Below are 24051 nucleotides of genomic sequence, written 5' to 3' on the forward strand. Positions count from 1 at the left end.
CAAAATTAAGCTTTAATTTGAGATCAAATGATTTAGGGTTTGAGATGGTGAGGTTAGGTGAATGTGTGAGTGAGAGGAAGGTTCAGGAAACCTCAAGAAAGGAGCTGGTCACTAGCTTTTATTTGTGTTAAAACACAATACCCCATCACACACGGGTATTTACCAGTTATCTGATATCCCCCATCACACACGGGTATTTACCAGTTATCTGATATCTTTCGCACAAGATTAGGTAACCCAAACGAGGCTCAATTTAAATAAACAAACCTGTTCTGGGACCCTTGTCACAAACTGGTCACAACACAAATATAATAAAACACTAACAAAATAATTAAAATAAAAGCACTTAAGACTAAGCACAAACCCTCAGGGCAAAATAGACAACTTACAACTAGCCCGGGTTTCAGTCTGTTACAAATCCACCCCCCCCTTAAAGAGATTCTGTCCTCGAAATCTGGTCTTGGTTAAACAAACGAGGGTAACGGGTCTTCATTAACTCTTCTGTCTCCCACGTAAGATTCGACCCCAAACTATGCTTCCACTCAATCAACACTATCGGAATCTCTTTCTTTCTCAGCTTAGTCACCTTTCGGTCAACTACACGGACCGACTCTTCCACCAATTTCTTATTCAAGTCGACGCTTAAATCTTCTAAAAGAAGTTGCGTTTCATCGTTGACTTTACACTTACGAAGATAACATACGTTAAATGTATTATGAATACCGGCTAACTCTGGCGGAAGATCTAACACCACAGTCTGATCATTCAACACTTCACCGATCGGAAACGGACCAATAAATCTCGGTGCTAACTTACCACGTTTACCGAATCTGATAACCCCTTTCCACGGCAAAACTTTCAGATACACTCGTTCACCCACACTAAAGGTTACCGGACATCTACGCGGATCAGCATACATTTTCTGCCTATCTCTAGCGGCTTTCAACTTTTCTCGCGCAATTGCAACTTTTTCGGCTGTCATTTGAACAATTTCGGGACCTGCAAACTGTTTCTCCCCGGCTTCTAACCAACAAGTCGGAGTTCTGCAATGACGACCGTACAACATTTCATAGGGCGGAATCCCTATACTCGAATGATATGAATTATTATACGCGAATTCGACCAATGGCAAATGTGTATCCCACGAACCACTGTATTCTAACACACAAGCCCTTAACATATCCTCCAAAGTCTGTATCGTTCTTTCACTCTGACTGTCTGTCTGAGGATGATAAGCTGTACTTAAATTCACACGTGTACCCAGATTCTGTTGAAGACTATTCCAATAATTCGACACAAATCTAGAATCTCTGTCTGAAATGATCGATAACGGCACACCATGTCGACTAACTATTTCTTTCACATACAAATCGGCTAACTCACTTAACGAAGCTGTTTCACGAGTAGCAAGAAAATGAGCACTTTTAGTTAGACGATCCACTATTACCCAAATCATATCATGTCTTTTCTGAGTTCGAGGTAATTTGGTCACAAAATCCATCGTTATATATTCCCATTTCCACTCTGGAATCTGTAACTGACGTAACGAACCATAAGGTTTCTGATGTTCTGCCTTCACTTGAGCACATATATGACACTTTTCAACATAACGGGCGATATCTGATTTCATTGTTGGCCACCAATACACTGTTTTCAAATCATGATACATCTTATTACTACCAGGATGTACTGTTAATATGGATTTGTGAGCTTCTGTCAGGATTAAATCCCTCAAATCTCCAAGTTTAGGCACCCAAACATGATTGTTTAAGGTCTTTAGTCCTCGTGAGTCATCAATTAAGTCCAATTTTCATTTGGTCATTTGTTCAGATTTAATATGTTTGTCCTCCAAAGCACAGGCCTGAACGGTTCTTAAGCTGTTAATCAAATCTGAAGTTATATTCAAACGAAGAAATTTTACATTATCACTTGACCTTTTACGACTTAGCACATCTGCAACCACATTTGCCTTACCCAGATGGTATTTAATTTCACAATCGTAATCTTTGATCAACTCTTGCCACCGTCTCTGACGCATATTCAATTATTTCTGTGAGAAGATATATTGCAAACTCTTATGATCTGTACAAATAACACAATGGGTTCCATACAAATAGTGTCTCCACAGTTTCAAAGCAAACACTACTGCAACCATTTCAAGATCATGTACTGGATAATTCTTCTCATGAACTTTCAACTGTCGTGAGGCGTAGGCGATTACTTTATCTCTTTACATTAATACACAACCCAACCCAGCAAATGATACATCACAGTATACCACGAAGTCGTCTGAACCTTCTGGTAAAGCTAACACTGGTGCCTGACACAGTAGCTGTTTCAAAATCTGAAAAGCCTTTTCCTGTTCATCAGTCCATCGAAAGGCTATATCTTTACGAGTCAACTTAGTCAACGGACCCACTATTTTAGAAAAATATTTGATAAACCTGCGATAATAACCAGCTAATCCCAGAAAACTCTTAATCTCAGTCGGAGTCTTCGAGAATTCCAATTCATTACCGCTTCTATCTTTGTCGAATCAACCTTTAAACCTTTGGCACAAATCACATGACCCAAAAAATGCACTTCACGTAACCAAAATTCACACTTTGAAAGTTTTGCAAATAGTTGCTCACGTTTCAACAAGTTCAAAACCTGTCTCAGGTGTTCAGCATGCTCAGTCTCTGTCTTTGAATACACTAGTATATCGTCTATGAACAGAATCACAAACTTATCTAAGAACGGAAGACACACTCTATTCATTAGATCCATGAAGACTGCTGGAGCATTCGTCAACCCAAATGGCATGACAAGAAATTCATAATGACCATACCTCGTTCTGAACGCTGTTTTCGGTATATCTGATTCAGCAACACGAACCTGATGATACCCGGATCATAAGTCTATCTTAGAAAAGAATGAATCACCCTGTAACTGATCGAACAAATCGTCTATTCGAGGTAACGGATACTTATTCTTCACGGTTCTTTTGTTCAATTCACGATAATCAATACACATACGCATTGACCCATCTTTCTTTTTAACAAACAATACCGGAGCACCCCACGGTGAAGAACTCGGTCGGATGAACCCACGATCTAATAACTCTTGAATCTGTGACATCACTTCACGGATTTCAGACGACGCTAATCGGTATGGAGCTTTTATAACTGGAGTTGTTCCAGGAATCAACTCAATCTTATATTCGACTTCCCTTACCGGCGGCAGACCTGGTAACTCATCTGGGAACACTTCGGGAAATTCTGATACTACCGGAATATCATCCACAGTTTTCTTTTCTTTCTTCGCATCAATCACATATGCAAGAAATGATTCATAACCTTTTTCCATCGAATTTTTCGCTTTCATCATGGTTATCAACGGAAAATTATACCCACCCCGCTCCCCTCGGGCCACAACACGGGTTCCATCGGTCGAATGAAAGGTAATCATTTTCCTATCACACTTAATATTAGCCCTAAGCGAGCTCAACCAATCCATTCCTAATACTACATCAAAGCTAGGAATAGGTAAAACTAAACAAGTCACCGGGAAAGACTTCCCTTCGATCTCTATACAAACCCAGTCATATACGTTGTGATGGGTGTGGTCTTACCATCAGCTACTTCTACACTAACCGGCTCGGGTAATACAGTAGCTGGTAAATTCAACTTAGCACAGAAATCTAGGGACATAAAACACCTATTGGCACCATAATCAAACAATACGCGAGCAGGTATTGAGTTGATTAGAAACATACCGGTGATCACTTCATCGGTTGCCACAACATTCTCAACCGACATCTGAAAAGCTCTAGCCTCTGCTATCGGAGGGTTCTTCCTCTTCTGCCCACTCGAGGCAGTTGACCCTACGGCTGATGCGGAACACGCCCCTAACCCTGCCCCGGAACTACCACTCTTCGACGAACAACTAATTGCACGATGCCCTGGTTTGTGACAACTCCAACACACACTATTCGGATACGGGCATGTTGAACACTCATGCCCAACAACACCACACTTTAAGCATCTTCTTGTAGCCTCAGAACACTGAACACTGTGAGAAGATCGACACATGTGACACCAATTCCCTTTACCTGATCCAGATCCAGAACTACTCTGACCACTTTTACCCTTCAATTTAAACCCACTAGACTTCTTGGATTTAGATGCTGATAGTACAGATACTTGCCCACCTTGTTGTAGCACATTACCAAACATTCTATTTCTGGCGGCCTGAGCATCACTTTCTACCATCTTAGCCATCACAACAGCTTGAGACAATGATGTAGCTGTTCTGACGAAAGTCGGTACTCTGGCAGAATGATATTAACAAAATGCTGGATACGAGACGCTTCGTCTGGCACCCATTGTTGTACAAACCTCAGTTTATCCATATACTTCTCTACTACCTCATCGATCATCATTTGAGGTGTCATCTTCATTTCAAGAAACTCAGTCTTGATTCGGTTCATATCAAACGGGTTACAATACTGTTCACACACCTTCCCATGAAACTGCTCCCATGTGATCATACTCACTTGTTCTTTCGGTATACTGGATATCAAAGAATCCCACCAAATCATATCCCTACCTTTCAACAATCGACTAGCATATGTTACTTTCAGCTCAGGTTCACACTGACACGCTTCAAATACCCTTTCAATTTCTCGCAACCAATTTAGAGTTACAGTCGGATCAGTACTTCCAGAAAACTCAGAGGGTTTGCAATCACGGAAGTTCTTATAAGTACACCTTTTGGGTGGTTGCATGTAATGTTGTTGAAACATTTGCATTTGGTACAGGTTCATCATCATGGGATTTTGGTAAGTAAAAGTGTTTTGCGATGGTATATAATATTGGTTAGGTATTTGATTCTGAAACTGGTTCTGATGCACATTAGGTATCGTTTGGGATTGCGCGGTTGGGAATCCAGGTGGTGTATCATCATTTCCAGAATGCCTTTCCAATTCAAGCTCATTAATTTTGTCTTCAGCCTCTTTTAGCATGCTTTCTAATTAAAGGATGTAACTATTCTGATCATCATCAGACTCAACACCCTCTTCTGGTGCTCTGAATGTTCTGGGGTTGGATGGGCCAGTTGCGTTTCTATCAACCATACATGTGCTACAAAAACAGCTCACACAAAGCTTAATGGATAACAGTTAGTTCAATCACAACTAACGCACATATATCCTATATTCACTTAGCCCCCACTCCCACAGACATGTTTGACTTGCCTCAGGGTTTGGGAACAAATATGCGCACGTATTTGCTGCCAAACCATGCTCTGATACCAACTTGTAACACCAGCCAATTTTTTATTTTTTTTTAAAAATACACAGCGGAAGACTTTATTAACAAACACAATATAAGTCACGTCATTACATTAATCTGAGTAATTAAGTTTAAGTTTACACAACGGTGTTATGTTATTACAAAACATTATTTATACAAAAGTCCACATCAGAGTTGGGTTGTCAAACATGTCTTCTGCAACAGCACCCATCCCGACTAACAGTACCTAAACCTACAAGGGGAGAATACGTGGGGGATTAGCGCACAGCTAAGTGAATGGAATCTTTCTAACAGATATAGCTTAAGCCACACACAAGCGATATACTAACAACAACACTTGCTAACTACCAACTAGCATACAATAAGACAATACGAGGATCGGCGGCTTGTACGAGTACACGACTCTCTGCTGATCAGGCCTGCGTCTACTGATAGTCCCTGCTACTCAATTCAAAGTATAGTTATCCAGATGCAGGGGATGCATCATTCACACTATACTCCACAATTAGTAGCCTATGGACCCAACCTCCCCTTGGCACGGTTGACCTCATACGGACTCTAACCTATCCTAGGCACGGTCTCGAGTCCCCAGTCTCCCTAGGCCCGACTGGTGCCATTCACACAGTGTACACATAATTCACATACAACATCAGGCAAACGATATTATTCTATCATAGAAATTCCTACACTATGCATAGTAAAAGAGTCAACCACAGTAGCATGATATGCTACTTAAACTCTATCCGTAGATAGACCAACTCACCGAATACCAGCAACTAGCTCAGATAATCTATTACTGAGCTGCTTCCTTATCCTTATCACCTGAACATAAGGCAAATCAAGTTAGTTTCTGTCTATTAACACAAAACAACACCGTACAGAAAGCAGTCACAAAAAGCGCCGCTAAAAGTCCACCTAATACTTATGCATTTTCAAAATTTACATCCTGAAAATCTTAAAAATACACGGACAGCATAACGGCTATAAATCAACACTTAGTAAAATTTTGACTGCCAAAGACCATCGGTCGATGGTCTCATCCATCGGCCGATCGTCAACACACCATCGGTCGATGGTCTCCCCCAATCGGTCGATCGTCAAAATTACATCAGCTGGTCAGAAATCATACACCATCGGTCGATGGTCTTGTCCACCGGCCGATCGTCCCTCACCATCGGTCAATGGTCAACGACCATCGGTCGAAGGTAGTTCATCAGCTGCAACAACAGCAAAGTGACGGGTTTCAATCCAAAATCACCAAATCTCGACTTTGGATACGTTTTTGACCTCAAAACTGAACACAACTTGTACACTAAACTTTTTGGAACATAAACCCATAACATTCAAACACAAACAACATAAATTTCTACCAATTTGACACAAAACCCCATTTTAACAAAAACTAACTTAAAACCCCATTTAATCACAGATTCGATCATGAAATCTTACAAACCTTACCTTGTTAGAATCACAATGACACAAGGAACGTTTTGACACCAAAATTAAGCTTTAATTCGAGATCAAATGATTTAGGGTTTGAGATGGTGAGGTTAGGTGAATGTGTGAGTGAGAGGAAGGTTCAGGAAACCTCAAGAAAGGAGCTGGTCACTAGCTTTTATTTGTGTTAAAACACAATACCCCATCACACACGGGTATTTACCAGTTATCTGATATCTTTCGCACAAGATTAGATAACCCAAACAAGGCCCAATTAAAATAAACAAACCTGTTCTGGGACCCTTGTCACAAACTGGTCACAACATAAATATAATAAAACACTAACAAAATAATTAAAATAAAAGCACTTAAGACTAACTACAAACCCTAAGGGCAAAATAGATAACTTAAAACTAGCCCGGGTTTCAGTCTTTTACACCAAGGTCATGCCATCACTCAACCAGACATTAATGCGCCAGATTATGAAATCAAGGGACAAATCCTACACATGGTAACTAATCAATGCCAATTTAGTGGTACGCCGAAGGAAGATCCAAACGAACATCTTTGAACCTTTAATAGGATATGTACTCTATTTAAAATCAGAGAAGTTGAGGACGAACAGATCTATCTCATGTTATTTCCCTGGACTTTAAAGGAAGAAGCCAAAGATTGGTTAGAATCGTTAATTGAAGGGGCGATTGATACATGGGATGTTTTAGTTAAGAAATTTCTTAAAAGATTCTTTCTGGCATCCAAAGCCGTGAGACTTCAAGGAGAAATTGTTACGTTCACGGAAAAGCCAAATGAAACTCTATATGAAGCGTGGACAAGATTTGGAAAGTTGTTGTGTCACGACCCGGAAAATTTTGACTAATTTTAAACCAAACTCTCGATACGATTTCATATTTTCTATACGATAAGCAAAATCTGTTAGGTTGAGTCTCAAAAATTTTGAATTGTTTCATATATTCAATTGACCTTCGATCGTTCTCGATGATTTACGAACAATAAATTGTAAATAGATTTGTATGTATTTAAAAAAAAATATATATATATAATAATAACTCGAAATATAATTTGAAATATTATATTATTAGAATTAATTTTTGTAAAAATAAAATAATATAAGATATAATAAAATTTATTGTTAAAATGAACCTATAAAAAGTATATTGAATATTTATATGGTATCGAATTTATTTAGTAAACGACAGTAACACTCGTTTGACATTCGATTGTGATTAAATAAATTTAAATACCTTAGGATGAGCTTTAGCACTATATATATCATTCTCAACAAATAATGATCGAAATAATTAAATGTAAAAATTTGGGATTTTTAGGAACACATTTTATTCCGTAACTGTTTAGCAACGGACATGATATAGTCATTCGGGAAAACTGTCGGCATATAAAATTTCTGGGTGTTTTATTGGAACACGTTTTTTTTCCTATTTATATTATTATTATAATATTATAATTAGGCTATTATTTACTCCGTGATATATAATCAAGATTACTGTGTGATGATCATTCAATCAGTAATAGGACATCAACCTAATTTCTATATCTTATATATACATATACTTACTGCATCCTTGTATTGAGAACCCACTTCACCAACACAAAAACCATTATTGGGAACCACCTTCGGCTTCCACTTCTATTTCCTGTCAAGAAACAAAACCCACCAGGGATTTCGGTTAATCAAACAACACCAACATCACTTTTCTGTTTCAATGATTGTTGCTATCCCTTACAAATCAACTGTTTCGGTTGATACTATCTTGTAGCCGTTTACCCTACGAAAACACTCTCAATGATCACCATCTTCAAACCTATTTCCACCTTCATCACCCTCAATCCACCATTGTCACCGTCACCCTACAGCAACCATACTACCACCACCCCCTCCTCCATCGGCCACCACCACAAGAACGGTTACTAATCACCTCTCCTTCTCTCTCTTCTCTCTTCTCTCTACATAATAATCCATGATTTCTTTATTATGAAACCGTATCCTCACCTCATAAACTCCACCTAGTTTCTGTTGTAGAATCGACCAATATCAACCCAAACAACCCTCTTTCAATCATGACAACCACTACCGGCCTTCACCAATCCGACAACCATCAATGAACACCACCACTCCACCATATCCTACCTTCTGTTTCCACTTATCCGAAACCACCTCAAAGCCAACACCACCTTTTGAACACTACTAATTATTCCGTTTCCATGCCCACTGATCACCGTGAAAACCATCAAACAAACCATAACTCGCATTTTAATACCGTTCCTGGTTCTAATTGATAACAATGATAAAGATAAATATTTAAAAAGATGAAAAGCTATATTGTTTTATTGATAAAGTAGGATGAGCTGTAAAGTTGAAAAGGTATGTTGCTGTTTTTATTTTGCAAATGAACCCACGATCCCAAATATCAATCGAGCTGAATTTCTGGAACTTGGGTCGTACATAATTAAAGTGTTGGGCTGGGTCTCATTTAGTTATTGGGCTTGTGAATTCGGTTACATGGGTTTTGTTTTATTGATGGACTGCAAATAGAATTGGGCCCAAAAACTGTGATAAGTTGATGATAATGATAAACGTTTATGAAATGATGATGACGGTATAGGAGGTTAATGATATCGATGTTATGATATATGATGATGGGTTCGATGATCATAACCGTAATCATGATATATTAAGTTTGATGGTGTCTTCGAATGATGATGATGGCGAGTATATGATTTTGATAATAATGATTATATGAATAATTGATATAGATGAGGTTATGATTATGATTATGTGATGATAATTACTAGAATATGGTGATATAAATCATGAATTGATGATGAAGTTATGATATAGAAAATGAAAATGATAGAACGGGTTCTTTTACATGTTAAATAAATAATCGAGTGAATTATAACAAGAAAATTATAAGTGTTTTGGGAGAAAAATGGTCAAGCGAGAGGTCGCGGGTTCGAGCTCGGGCTCTGGCTTTTATTTTTGAAAGCTTACTACTCTAAAGGTATTATCATTATTTTTATTATTATCACTATCATTATATTATTATTATTATAAAATTTTCATTTCTATTACTAAAATTATCATTTTTATTAAAGACTATCATTTTGTTAAAATATATATATATATATATATATATATATATATATATATATATATATATATATATATATATATATATATATAATATATATATATATATTGTTTTTATTACTATTATCATTATTATCATTGTGACATTAATATTATTATTTTAATATCACTATTATTATTATCATAACAACTAATATTATTATTATAAAACAAAACAATTTTTTTTAGTTATTAATATTAATATTATCAAATAACTATTAAGTTATATAAAACTATACTTGATACATATTGAAATGTCCCGTTCTTATTGATTAAAAACGTTCCATATTAATTGATTTCGTTGCGAGGTTTTGACCTCTATATGAGACGTTTTTCAAAGACTGCATTCATTTTTAAAACAAACCATAACCTTTATTTCATAAATAAAGGTTTAAAAAGCTTTACGTAGATTATCAAATAATGATAATCTAAAATATCCTGTTTACACACGACCATTACATAATGGTTTACAATACAAATATGTTACATCGAAATCAGTTTCTTGAATGCAGTTTTTACACAATATCATACAAACATGGACTCCAAATCTTGTCCTTATTTTAGTATGCAACAGCGGAAGCTCTTAATATTCACCTGAGAATAAACATGCTTTAAACGTCAACAAAAATGTTGGTGAGTTATAGGTTTAACCTATATATATCAAATCGTAACAATAGACCACAAGATTTCATATTTCAATACACATCCCATACATAGAGATAAAAATCATTCATATGGTGAACACCTGGTAATCGACATTAACAAGATGCATATATAAGAATATCCCCATCATTCCGGGACACCCTTCGGATATGATATAAATTTCGAAGTACTAAAGCATCCGGTACTTTGGATGGGGTTTGTTAGGCCCAATAGATCTATCTTTAGGATTCGCGTCAATTAGGGTGTCTGTTCCCTAATTTTTAGATTACCAGACTTAATAAAAAGGGGCATATTCGATTTCGATAATTCAACCATAGAATGTAGTTTCACGTACTTGTGTCTATTTTGTAAATCATTTATAAAACCTGCATGTATTCTCATCCCAAAAATATTAGATTTTAAAAGTGGGACTATAACTCACTTTCACAGATTTTTACTTCGTCGGGAAGTAAGACTTGGCCACTGGTTGATTCACGAACCTATAACAATATATACATATATATCAAAGTATGTTCAAAATATATTTACAACACTTTTAATATATTTTGATGTTTTAAGTTTATTAAGTCAGCTGTCCTCGTTAGTAACCTACAACTAGTTGTCCACAGTTAGATGTACAGAAATAAATCGATAAATATTATCTTGAATCAATCCACGACCCAGTGTATACGTATCTCAGTATTGATCACAACTCAAACTATATATATTTTGGAATCAACCTCAACCCTGTATAGCTAACTCCAACATTCACATATAGAGTGTCTATGGTTGTTCCGAAATATATATAGATGTGTCGACATGATAGGTCGAAACATTGTATACGTGTCTATGGTATCTCAAGATTACATAATATATAATACAAGTTGATTAAGTTATGGTTGGAATAGATTTGTTACCAATTTTCACGTAGCTAAAATGAGAAAAATTATCCAATCTTGTTTTACCCATAACTTCTTCATTTTAAATCCGTTTTGAGTGAATCAAATTGCTATGGTTTCATATTGAACTCTATTTTATGAATCTAAACAAAAAAAGTATAGGTTTCTAGTCGGAAAAATAAGTTACAAGTCGTTTTTGTAAAGGTAGTCATTTCAGTCGAAAGAACGACGTTTAGATGACCATTTTAGAAAACATACTTCCACTTTGAGTTTAACCATAATTTTTGGATATAGTTTCATGTTCATAATAAAAATCATTTTCTCAGAATAACAACTTTTAAATCAAAGTTTATCATAGTTTTTAATTAACTAACCCAAAACAGCCCGCGGTGTTACTACGACGGCGTAAATCCGGTTTTACGGTGTTTTTCGTGTTTCCAGGTTTTAAATCATTAAGTTAGCATATCATATAGATATAGAACATGTGTTTAGTTGATTTTAAAAGTCAAGTTAGAAGGATTAACTTTTGTTTGCGAACAAGTTTAGAATTAACTAAACTATGTTCTAGTGATTACAAGTTTAAACCTTCGAATAAGATAGCTTTATATGTATGAATCGAATGATGTTATGAACATCATTACTACCTTAAGTTCCTTGGATGAACCTACTGGAAAATAGAAAAATGGATCTAGCTTCAATGGATCCTTGGATGGCTCAAAGTTCTTGAAGCAAAATCATGACACGAAAACAAGTTCAAGTAAGATCATCACTTGAAATAAGATTGTTATAGTTATAGAAATTGAACCAAAGTTTGAATATGATTATTACCTTGTATTAGAATGATAACCTCCTGTAAGAAACAAAGATTTCTTGAGGTTGGATGATCACCTTACAAGATTGGAAGTGAGCTAGCAAACTTGAAAGTATTCTTGATTTTATGAAACTAGAACTTTTGGAATTTATGAAGAACACTTAGAACTTGAAGATAGAACTTGAGAGAGTTCAATTAGATGAAGAAAATTGAAGAATGAAAGTGTTTGTAGGTGTTTTTGGTCGTTGGTGTATGGATTAGATATAAAGGATATGTAATTTTGTTTTTATGTAAATAAGTCATGAATGATTACTCATATTTTTGTAATCTTATGAGATATTTCATGCTAGTTGCCAAATGATGGTTCCCACATGTGTTAGGTGACTCACATGGGCTGCTAAGAGCTGATCATTGGAGTGTATATACCAATAGTACATACATCTAAAAGCTGTGTATTGTACGAGTACGAATACGGGTGCATACGAGTAGAATTGTTGATGAAACTGAACGAGAATGTAATTGTAAGCATTTTTGTTAAGTAGAAGTATTTTGATAAGTGTATTGAAGTCTTTCAAAAGTGTATAAATACATATTAAAACACTACATGTATATACATTTTAACTGAGTCGTTAAGTCATCGTTAGTCGTTACATGTAAGTGTTGTTTTGAAACCTTTAGGTTAACGATCTTGTTAAATGTTGTTAACCCAATGTTTATAATAACAAAAGAGATTTTAAATTATTATATTATCATGATATTATGATGTACGAATATCTCTTAATATGATATATATACATTAAATGTCGTTACAACGATAAACGTTACATATATGTCTCGTTTCAAAATCATTAAGTTAGTAGTCTTGTTTTTACATATGTAGTTCATTGTTAATATAATTAATGATATGTTTACTTATCATAATATCATGTTAACTATATATATAACCATATATATGTCATCATATAGTTTTTTTACAAGTTTTAACGTTCGTGAATCACCGGTCAACTTGGGTGGTCAATTGTCTATATGAAACCTATTTCAATTAATCAAGTCTTAACAAGTTTGATTGCTTAATCATGTTGGAAACATTTAATCATGTAAACATCAATCTCAATTAATATATATAAACATGGAAAAGTTCGGGTCACTACAGTACCTACCCGTTAAATAAATTTCGTCCCGAAATTTTAAGCTGTTGAAGGTGTTGACGAATCTTCTGGAAATAGATGCGGGTATTTCTTCTTCATCTGATCTTCACGCTCCCAGGTGAACTCGGGTCCTCTACGAGCATTCCATCGAACCTTAACAATTGGTATCTTGTTTTGCTTAAGTCTTTTAACCTCACGATCCATTATTTCGACGGGTTCTTCGATGAATTGAAGTTTTTCGTTGATTTGGATTTCATCTAACGGAATAGTGAGATCTTCTTTAGCAAAACATTTCTTCAAATTCGAGACGTGGAAAGTGTTATGTACAGCCGCGAGTTGTTGAGGTAACTCAAGTCGGTAAGCTACTGGTCCGACACGATCAATAATCTTGAATGGTCCAATATACCTTGGATTTAATTTCCCTCGTTTACCAAATCGAACAACGCCTTTCCAAGGTGCAACTTTAAGCATGACCATCTCTCCAATTTCAAATTCTATATCTTTTCTTTTAATGTCAGCGTAGCTCTTTTGTCGACTTTGGGCGGTTTTCAACCGTTGTTGAATTTGGATGATCTTCTCGGTAGTTTCTTGTATAATCTCCGGACCCGTAATCTGTCTATCCCCCACTTCACTCCAACAAATCGGAGACCTGCACTTTCTACCATAAAGTGCTTCAAACGGCGCCATCTCAATGCTTGAATGGTAGCTGTTGTTGTAGGAAAATTCTGCTAACGGTAGATGTCGATCCCAACTGTTTCCGAAATCAATAACACATGCTCGTAGCATGTCTTCAAGCGTTTGTATCGTCCTTTCGCTCTGCCCATCAGTTTGTGGATGATAGGCAGTACTCATGTCTAGACGAGTTCCTAATGCTTGCTGTAATGTCTGCCAGAATCTTGAAATAAATCTGCCATCCCTATCAGAGATAATAGAGATTGGTATTCCATGTCTGGAGATGACTTCCTTCAAATACAGTCGTGCTAACTTCTCCATCTTGTCATCTTCTCTTATTGGCAGGAAGTGTGCTGATTTGGTGAGACGATCAACTATTACCCAAATAGTATCAAAACCACTTGCAGTCCTTGGCAATTTAGTGATGAAATCCATGGTAATGTTTTCCCATTTCCATTCTGGGATTTCGGGTTGTTGAAGTAGACCTGATGGTTTCTGATGCTCAGCTTTGACTTTAGAACACGTCAAACATTCTCCTACGTATTTAGCAACATCGGCTTTCATACCCGGCCACCAAAAATGTTTCTTGAGATCCTTGTACATCTTCCCCGTTCCAGGATGTATTGAGTATCTGGTTTTATGAGCTTCTCTAAGTACCATTTCTCTCATATCTCCAAATTTTGGTACCCAAATCCTTTCAGCCCTATACCGGGTTCCGTCTTCCCGAATATTAAGATGCTTCTCCGATCCTTTGGGTATTTCATCCTTTAAATTTCCCTCTTTTAAAACTCCTTGTTGCGCCTCCTTTATTTGAGTAGTAATGTTATTATGAATCATTATATTCATAGATTTTACTCGAATGGGTTCTCTGTCCTTCCTGCTCAAGGCATCGGCTACCACATTTGCCTTCCCCGGGTGGTAACGAATCTCAAAGTCGTAATCATTCAATAATTCAATCCACCTACGCTGCCTCATATTCAGTTGTTTCTGATTAAATATGTGTTGAAGACTTTTGTGGTCGGTATATATAATACTTTTGACCCCATATAAGTAATGCCTCCAAGTCTTTAATGCAAAAACAACCGCGCCTAATTCCAAATCATGCGTCGTATAATTTTGTTCGTGAATCTTCAATTGTCTAGACGCATAAGCAATCACCTTCGTTCGTTGCATTAATACACAACCGAGACCTTGCTTTGATGCGTCACAATAAATCACAAAATCATCATTCCCTTCAGGCAATGACAATATAGGTGCCGTAGTTAGCTTTTTCTTCAATAACTGAAACGCTTTCTCTTGTTCATCATTCCATTCAAATTTCTTCCCTTTATGCGTTAATGCAGTCAAGGGTTTTGCTATTCTGGAAAAGTCTTGGATGAACCTTCTGTAGTAACCAGCTAGTCCTAAAAACTGGCGTATGTGTTTCGGAGTTTTCGGGGTTTCCCACTTTTCAACAGTTTCTATCTTTGCCGGATCCACCTTAATACCTTCTTTGTTCACTATGTGACCGAGGAATTGAACTTCTTCCAACCAAAATGCACACTTTGAAAACTTAGCGTACAATTCTTCCTTCCTCAATACGTCTAACACTTTTCTCAAATGTTCACCGTGTTCTTGGTCATTCTTTGAGTAAATAAGTATGTCATCAATGAAAACAATGACAAACTTGTCAAGGTATGGTCCACACACTCGGTTCATAAGGTCCATGAACACAGCTGGTGCATTAGTTAAACCAAACGGCATGACCATAAACTCGTAATGACCGTAACGTGTTCTGAAAGCAGTCTTTGGAATATCATCTTCTTTCACACGCATTTGATGATACCCGGAACGTAAGTCAATCTTTGAATAAACAGACGAGCCTTGTAGTTGATCAAATAAGTCGTCGATTCTCGGTAGTGGGTAGCGGTTCTTGATGGTAAGTTTGTTCAACTCTCGGTAGTCGATACACAACCTGAATGTACCATCTTTCTTCTTGACAAACAAAACAGGAGCTCCCCACGGTGATGTGCTTGGTCGAATGAAACCACGCTCTAAAAGTTCTTGTAATTGGCTTTGCAGTTCTTTCATCTCGCTGGGTGCGAGTCTGTAAGGAGCACGAGCTATTGGTGCAGCTCCTGGTACAAGATCTATTTGAAATTCAACGGATCGATGTGGGGGTAATCCCGGTAATTCTTTCGGAAATACATCGGGAAATTCTTTTGCAATGGGAACATCATTGATGCTCTTTTCTTCAGTTTGTACTTTCTCGACGTGTGCTAGAACAGCATAGCAACCTTTTCTTATTAGTTTTTGTGCCTTCAAATTACTAATAAGATGTAGCTTCGTGTTGCTCTTTTCTCCGTACACCATTAAGGGTTTTCCTTTTTCTCGTATAATGCGAATTGCATTTTTGTAACAAACGATCTCCGCTTTCACTTCTTTCAACCAGTCCATACCGATTATCACATCAAAACTCCCTAACTCTACTGGTATCAAATCAATCTTAAATGTTTCGCTAACCAGTTTAATTTCTCGATTCCGACATATATTATCTGCTGAAATTAATTTACCATTTGCTAATTCGAGTAAAAATTTACTATCCAAAGGCGTCAATGGACAACTTAATTTAGCACAAAAATCTCTACTCATATAGCTTCTATCCGCACCCGAATCAAATAAAACGTAAGCAGATTTATTGTCAATAAGAAACGTACCCGTAACAAGCTCCGGGTCTTCCTGTGCCTCTACCGCATTAATATTGAAAACTCTTCCACGGCCTTGTCCATTCGTGTTCTCCTGGTTCGGGCAATTTCTAATAATGTGGCCTGGTTTTCCACATTTATAACAAACTACATTGGCATAACTTGCTCCGACACTACTTGCTCCGCCATTACTCGTTCCGACACCACTTGTTCCTTTCGTTCTATTAACCCCTGGTCCGTAGACCTCACACTTCGCCGCGCTATGACCATTTCTTTTACACTTGTTGCAAAATTTGGTGCAGAACCCCGAGTGATTCTTTTCACACCTTTGGCATAGTTGCTTCTGATTGTTATTGTTGTTGCGGTTATTATTGTTGTTGGGATGATTGTTGTAGTTGCTGTTGTTGTTGTTGTTGTTGTTGTTGTTGTTGGGCCGTTTGTTGTAGTTGCGATTGATGTTGCGATTGTTGGGATAATTGTTGCGATTATTGTTGTAATTGCTGTTGTTGTTGTATTGGTGATTCTTATCACCGTTTTCCTCCCACTTTCTTTTGACTTGCTTCACATTGGCCTCTTCAGCAGTCTGTTCTTTAATTCTTTCTTCAATCTGGTTCACTAGTTTGTGAGCCATTCTACATGCCTGTTGTATGGAGGCGGGCTCGTGTGAACTTATATCTTCTTGGATTCTTTCCGGTAATCCTTTCACAAACGCGTCGATCTTCTCTTCCTCATCTTCGAATGCTCCCGGACACAATAGGCACAATTCTGTGAATCGTCTTTCGTACGTGGTAATATCAAATCCTTGGGTTCGTAACCCTCTAAGTTCTGTCTTGAGCTTATTGACCTCGGTTCTGGGACGGTACTTCTCGTTCATCAAGTGCTTGAATGCTGACCACGGTAGTGCGTACGCATCATCTTGTCCCACTTGCTCTAGATAGGTATTCCACCATGTTAACGCAGAACCTGTGAAGGTATGCGTAGCGTACTTCACTTTGTCCTCTTCAGTACACTTACTTATGGCAAACACCGATTCAACCTTCTCGGTCCACCGTTTCAATCCGATCGGTCCTTCGGTTCCATCAAATTCCAAAGGTTTGCAGGCAGTGAATTCTTTGTAGGTGCATCCTACACGATTTCCTGTACTGCTAGATCCAAGGTTATTGTTGGTATGTAGCGCAGCCTGTACTGCGGCTATGTTTGAAGCTAGAAAAGTACGGAATTCCTCTTCATTCATATTCACGGTGTGTCGAGTAGTCGGTGCCATTTCCTTCAAAATAGTTAAATGGAACAAGTTAATCATACAGAATATTAAGAGTAGTTAATAGTATTTCGTAGCATAATATGAACTCATTTATAAAAGCTTTTTCTTCATATTAGCGTTTTATAAGTTTAAATTCGGGTAGTACCTACCCGTTAAGTTCATACTTAGTAGCTAATATACAATTCAACTACTACAATTCTATATGAAAAACTGATTATAATAATATTTCGCGTTCAAACTTTTATACAATATTTTACAAACTTACAATACCGCTTATTTTACATAAAGCATGAAATATAGCACACAATAACTTTGATACAAGATAGTTGTGAAGACAATTCTAGCTAGTACACAAGTCGTTCAGCAAAGGCAATAAATACACGTAATTCATACGTCCAGAAACAAGTCATGCATTCTGGTTTTACTAGGACTACTTCCCATCCTTGGTCTTGTGCAACATAACCGTTATGGCCGTTGATAAGACAGCGTGTTGTAACGTCATCAAAGGGACGAGGGTTACGTAATGTCCAACAGTCCCGTAATAATCTAAAAACCTCATTTCTTACCCCAATTACCGACTCCGTCACTTGTGGAAACGTTTTGTTTAATAGTTGTAGCCCGATGTTCTTGTTCTCACTTTGGTGAGAAGCGAACATTACTAATCCGTAAGCATAACATGCTTCTTTATGTTGCATGTTAGCCGCTTTTTCTAAATCACGAAGTCCAATATTCGGATATATTGAGTCAAAATAATTTCTTAACCCGTTGCGTAAAATAGCATTTGGGTTCCCCGCAATATATGCGTCAAAGTAAACACATCGTAACTTATGGGTTTCCCAATGTGATATCCCCCATCTTTCAAACGAAAGTCTCTTATAAACCAAGACATTCTTGGAACGTTGTTCGAATGTCTTACAAACTGATCTCGCCTTAAATAGTTGTGCCGAAGAATTCTGGCCGACTCTAGACAAGATTTCATCAATCATGTCTCCGGGTAGGTCTCTTAAAATATTGGGTTGTCTATCCATTTTGTATTTTTAAACTGTAAAATAGACAAGAGTTAGATTCATAAAAAAAAATACTTATTAATACAAGCAATTTTTACATATATCATAAAGCATAAGAACACTATATTCCATATATTACACCACACGAATACAACTATCTTATTCCGACTCGCTCGTTTCTTCTTCTTCGGTTTTGGTTCGTTTTGCCAAGTTTCTAGGGATATATGATGTTCCCCTAATACGAACCGTCGTTGTCCACATTGGTTTAGAAAAACCTGGTGGTTTAGAGGTTCCCGGGTCATTGTTACAACTTAAGGACTTCGGGGGTTGACGATACATATAAAGTTCATCGGGGTTGGAATTAGATTTCTCTATTTTTATGCCCTTTCCCTTATTATTTTCTTTTGCCTTTTTAAATTCAGTTGGGGTAATTTCTATAACATCATCGGAATTCTCGTCGGAATCCGATTCATCGGAGAATTGGTAATCCTCCCAATATTTTGCTTCCTTGGCGGAAACACCATTGACCATAATTAACTTTGGTCGGTTGGTTGAGGATTTTCTTTTACTTAACCGTTTTATTATTTCCCCCACCGGTTCTATTTCTTCATCCGGTTCCGATTCTTCTTCCGGTTCCGATTCTTCTTCCGGTTCCGACTCTTCTTCCGGTTCCTCTTCGGGAACTTGTGAATCAGTCCACAAATTATTCCAATTTACATTTGACTCTTCATTATTATTAGGTGAGTCAATGGGACTTGTTCTAGAGGTAGACATCTATCACATAATATCAAACACGTTAAGAGATTAATATATCACATAATATTCATATGTTAAAAATATATAGTTTCCAACAAAAATGTTAAGCAATCATTTTTAAAGAAAACACGGTCGAAGTCCAGACTCACTAATGCATCCAAACAAACTCGATAAGACACACTAATGCAAATTTTCTGGTTCTCTAAGACCAACGCTCGGATACCAACTGAAATGTCCCGTTCTTATTGATTAAAAACGTTCCATATTAATTGATTTCGTTGCGAGGTTTTGACCTCTATATGAGACGTTTTTCAAAGACTGCATTCATTTTTAAAACAAACCATAACCTTTATTTCATAAATAAAGGTTTAAAAAGCTTTACGTAGATTATCAAATAATGATAATCTAAAATATCCTGTTTACACACGACCATTACATAATGGTTTACAATACAAATATGTTACATCGAAATCAGTTTCTTGAATGCAGTTTTTACACAATATCATACAAACATGGACTCCAAATCTTGTCCTTATTTTAGTATGCAACAGCGGAAGCTCTTAATATTCACCTGAGAATAAACATGCTTTAAACGTCAACAAAAATGTTGGTGAGTTATAGGTTTAACCTATATATATCAAATCGTAACAATAGACCACAAGATTTCATATTTCAATACACATCCCATACATAGAGATAAAAATCATTCATATGGTGAACACCTGGTAATCGACATTAACAAGATGCATATATAAGAATATCCCCATCATTCCGGGACACCCTTCGGATATGATATAAATTTCGAAGTACTAAAGCATCCGGTACTTTGGATGGGGTTTGTTAGGCCCAATAGATCTATCTTTAGGATTCGCGTCAATTAGGGTGTCTGTTCCCTAATTTTTAGATTACCAGACTTAATAAAAAGGGGCATATTCGATTTCGATAATTCAACCATAGAATGTAGTTTCACGTACTTGTGTCTATTTTGTAAATCATTTATAAAACCTGCATGTATTCTCATCCCAAAAATATTAGATTTTAAAAGTGGGACTATAACTCACTTTCACAGATTTTTACTTCGTCGGGAAGTAAGACTTGGCCACTGGTTGATTCACGAACCTATAACAATATATACATATATATCAAAGTATGTTCAAAATATATTTACAACACTTTTAATATATTTTGATGTTTTAAGTTTATTAAGTCAGCTGTCCTCGTTAGTAACCTACAACTAGTTGTCCACAGTTAGATGTACAGAAATAAATCGATAAATATTATCTTGAATCAATCCACGACCCAGTGTATACGTATCTCAGTATTGATCACAACTCAAACTATATATATTTTGGAATCAACCTCAACCCTGTATAGCTAACTCCAACATTCACATATAGAGTGTCTATGGTTGTTCCGAAATATATATAGATGTGTCGACATGATAGGTCGAAACATTGTATACGTGTCTATGGTATCTCAAGATTACATAATATATAATACAAGTTGATTAAGTTATGGTTGGAATAGATTTGTTACCAATTTTCACGTAGCTAAAATGAGAAAAATTATCCAATCTTGTTTTACCCATAACTTCTTCATTTTAAATCCGTTTTGAGTGAATCAAATTGCTATGGTTTCATATTGAACTCTATTTTATGAATCTAAACAAAAAAAGTATAGGTTTCTAGTCGGAAAAATAAGTTACAAGTCGTTTTTGTAAAGGTAGTCATTTCAGTCGAAAGAACGACGTTTAGATGACCATTTTAGAAAACATACTTCCACTTTGAGTTTAACCATAATTTTTGGATATAGTTTCATGTTCATAATAAAAATCATTTTCTCAGAATAACAACTTTTAAATCAAAGTTTATCATAGTTTTTAATTAACTAACCCAAAACAGCCCGCGGTGTTACTACGACGGCGTAAATCCGGTTTTACGGTGTTTTTCGTGTTTCCAGGTTTTAAATCATTAAGTTAGCATATCATATAGATATAGAACATGTGTTTAGTTGATTTTAAAAGTCAAGTTAGAAGGATTAACTTTTGTTTGCGAACAAGTTTAGAATTAACTAAACTATGTTCTAGTGATTACAAGTTTAAACCTTCGAATAAGATAGCTTTATATGTATGAATCGAATGATGTTATGAACATCATTACTACCTTAAGTTCCTTGGATGAACCTACTGGAAAATAGAAAAATGGATCTAGCTTCAATGGATCCTTGGATGGCTCAAAGTTCTTGAAGCAAAATCATGACACGAAAACAAGTTCAAGTAAGATCATCACTTGAAATAAGATTGTTATAGTTATAGAAATTGAACCAAAGTTTGAATATGATTATTACCTTGTATTAGAATGATAACCTCCTGTAAGAAACAAAGATTTCTTGAGGTTGGATGATCACCTTACAAGATTGGAAGTGAGCTAGCAAACTTGAAAGTATTCTTGATTTTATGAAACTAGAACTTTTGGAATTTATGAAGAACACTTAGAACTTGAAGATAGAACTTGAGAGAGTTCAATTAGATGAAGAAAATTGAAGAATGAAAGTGTTTGTAGGTGTTTTTGGTCGTTGGTGTATGGATTAGATATAAAGGATATGTAATTTTGTTTTTATGTAAATAAGTCATGAATGATTACTCATATTTTTGTAATCTTATGAGATATTTCATGCTAGTTGCCAAATGATGGTTCCCACATGTGTTAGGTGACTCACATGGGCTGCTAAGAGCTGATCATTGGAGTGTATATACCAATAGTACATACATCTAAAAGCTGTGTATTGTACGAGTACGAATACGGGTGCATACGAGTAGAATTGTTGATGAAACTGAACGAGAATGTAATTGTAAGCATTTTTGTTAAGTAGAAGTATTTTGATAAGTGTATTGAAGTCTTTCAAAAGTGTATAAATACATATTAAAACACTACATGTATATACATTTTAACTGAGTCGTTAAGTCATCGTTAGTCGTTACATGTAAGTGTTGTTTTGAAACCTTTAGGTTAACGATCTTGTTAAATGTTGTTAACCCAATGTTTATAATAACAAAAGAGATTTTAAATTATTATATTATCATGATATTATGATGTACGAATATCTCTTAATATGATATATATACATTAAATGTCGTTACAACGATAAACGTTACATATATGTCTCGTTTCAAAATCATTAAGTTAGTAGTCTTGTTTTTACATATGTAGTTCATTGTTAATATAATTAATGATATGTTTACTTATCATAATATCATGTTAACTATATATATAACCATATATATGTCATCATATAGTTTTTTTACAAGTTTTAACGTTCGTGAATCACCGGTCAACTTGGGTGGTCAATTGTCTATATGAAACCTATTTCAATTAATCAAGTCTTAACAAGTTTGATTGCTTAATCATGTTGGAAACATTTAATCATGTAAACATCAATCTCAATTAATATATATAAACATGGAAAAGTTCGGGTCACTACACATATAATATAACTATATTTTATTTATTTAAAGTACATAAAATGAATATAGTTATGAAACATACAAAGTTATTAATATAGAATGATATCATCAATAAATATACACATAACTTTGTTCGATTACAAGTATACTCTTTAATAAATATATGAATAATATAGGTTCGTGAATCCGAGGCCAAACCTACATTTGATAAATGACGTCATATGTATTTTTACTACAAAATACAATAGGTGAGTTTCATTTGCTTCCTTTTAATTGCTTTTGCAATATATATTTTTGGGCTGAGAATACATGCGCTGCTTTTATAAATATTTACGAAATAGACACAAGTACTTAAAAATATATTCTACGTTGAGTTGTACCACTTGCATACTTCCCTATAGCTTGGTAACTACTATTTACATGTGGTATTGTAAACGCGAATCCTGTTGATAGATCTATCGGGCCTGACAACCCCAATCGGACAGGACGACTAGTATTCAACGGTTGCACAGTACTTCGTTTTGGTGACTACACTTGGTACGGTGTAGTGAGATTTCATAATAAAGGGAATATGCGACGTTGATTAAATGTTAAGTATGGTTACCAAGTGCTCAACCACTTAGAATGCTTTACATACACTTGCGAGTGTATTATGTTTATGATTATGAAATCTTGTGGTCTATTAAAATATTGAAATGATTATTATGATAAACCTATGAACTCACCAACCTTTTGGTTGACACTTTTAAGCATGTTTATTCTCAGGTACGAATTAAGTCTTCCGCTGTGCATTTGCTCATTTTAAGGA

The sequence above is a fragment of the Rutidosis leptorrhynchoides genome, chromosome 10, assembly GCF_046630445.1.
Source record: "Rutidosis leptorrhynchoides isolate AG116_Rl617_1_P2 chromosome 10, CSIRO_AGI_Rlap_v1, whole genome shotgun sequence".
Taxonomy (NCBI): domain Eukaryota; kingdom Viridiplantae; phylum Streptophyta; class Magnoliopsida; order Asterales; family Asteraceae; genus Rutidosis; species Rutidosis leptorrhynchoides.